At 41.0% G+C, this 1754-nt stretch overlaps 1 pseudogene; it reads left to right on the top strand.

Annotated features, from left to right (window-relative positions):
- Positions 1–804: 804 nt before the first annotated feature.
- Positions 805–1361, top strand: LOC129071628 (EP300-interacting inhibitor of differentiation 1-like; annotated as a pseudogene).
- The last annotated feature ends 393 nt before the right edge of the window (positions 1362–1754 follow it).

Below are 1754 nucleotides of genomic sequence, written 5' to 3'. Positions count from 1 at the left end.
ACTGTCCAGAAATCTCTGTTCTTGTTCTTGTTTTGAAGTTCCTGTTCTAACTTCTCTATATTCTGGACATTTTTTAAGCTCCAAGAGAGTCTCACCCTGATGGCTTGGTTGAAAACAGATCTGAATGGCATTAGGGAATGTGAGAGGAAGATTTTCCAGACCAGGGCCATTTCAATCTGTGTGGATATTCAGGCCTCAAGGCTCAGAGAACAGGTCAGGGTGAAATCAGATGGAACCTGGAGTCCAAAGCCTGCCAGGGAGTCTCAGGGGCTTAGGCCATACCTAAATGATGGCTTGAAGAAACTTGGCAAATCTGAAGGCAGCTTGAACATTAGAATCCACAAAGACCTAAGAGGATCATCAGATCTGAGTGTGGAGAACTGAAGGGCCAATTCCCTGAGGGCTGGGGTGGGGGTAGGATAGATTCTGGGCCCTGAATCCCAAATTCACGTGTTAGATAGAAGCTGAGCAGATTGCTGAGGGCAATGAGCTTAAAGTTTGGCTTTCTTGTCTTGATTTGTGGGAGGAAAGATTTTAAACAAAACACATGAAGAAAAAGTATACAGGAATAAATTGATGATAAATTTGATGTCAAAACAAACAACTTTAACATGACAAAAGAAAACAAAATTAAAAGATATGTAATGTAATGAAAGAGCATATAATATACAGAATATATGGACTCCCACAAACCAAGAAAAGAACACAATCCAATAGAAAAATGAGCAAATGAACAATCAATTCATAACATAGAACATACAAATGGCTGGAAAATACCTTGCAAGAGGTGGAGCCATTTAATCAATGTCAGAAATGCATGAGCTATTGAGCTGCATGAAGAGAGCAATGATCTGCAGATGGATGCAATGGCTGGTAAGAGTGAGCTCCTGCAGATGGAGGTAAGCAGCAGGCACCAGAGCCATCATGAACCTTTCCTGCAATGAGCCCTGCCACAGCTTGAGGAGGAAAGTCTAATGGAGGAGGTGGGAGCCCAGCCAATGGTGGAGCCAGAGTGTAAATGAGGCCATGCTAAAGAGCCCAGCCCTGGGCAGCAACCAGGCCAGATCGGTGTTCCTGATTTGAAAGTGAGGACGAGGGAGAAGAATTTAGTGACTGGGAGGACAGCTATGACTATCTGGAAGAAGAGCTGCTGAGTTATGCAGGCTACAGAGTATCAGCCACCATTGAAGAAGCTGATATGATGTTTCTGAGAATGTCCAGAGCAAGAGAAGCAGCTCTGGATGCCAAGTTTTTAGAAGCATTAGGAGAAGACCCTATGTGATCAGTTGGCTTTTACTGAAGAGCTTTTTTCAATTATGGTTTTCCATCATCTAAAGGAAGAACTTGGCTGTGGTTATTGATACAGAATAGTCAAATGCAGTTAAAAAAGGAGGAAACTACTTGAGGAGAGACCCAACATTTCATTGTTTCTTGGGTTTATCCCAAATAGTACTGTGTCAATGAAATATTTTACTTTTGAAAAAAAACTTGTGCAGAATAGAAGAGGGCAGTGACTGCACAGTTGTGAAAAGGAAAAAAAAAACTGTTAAAGAGAAAGGATTTTAGAGGATTGTTGGAAACTGTTTTTAAGAATGTCCTGAAACACCTATGGTTTTGACTTCACTATTGATATCCAGATTATTTTCTTTGCATTGGGAAGAATTGCTTTCATATTTCAATGTGAGAAATGGTTTTGAGAGAATAAGTCATGACCAAGATACGCTGTCCGTATGAGAGCCCACTGATACTAATTA

The sequence above is a fragment of the Pteronotus mesoamericanus genome, unplaced genomic scaffold, assembly GCF_021234165.1.
Source record: "Pteronotus mesoamericanus isolate MK-2021 breed Mesoamerican mustached bat unplaced genomic scaffold, CSHL_Meso_final contig_27, whole genome shotgun sequence".
NCBI lineage: Eukaryota > Metazoa > Chordata > Mammalia > Chiroptera > Mormoopidae > Pteronotus > Pteronotus mesoamericanus.
This window is presented reverse-complemented; position numbering and strand designations above follow the sequence as displayed.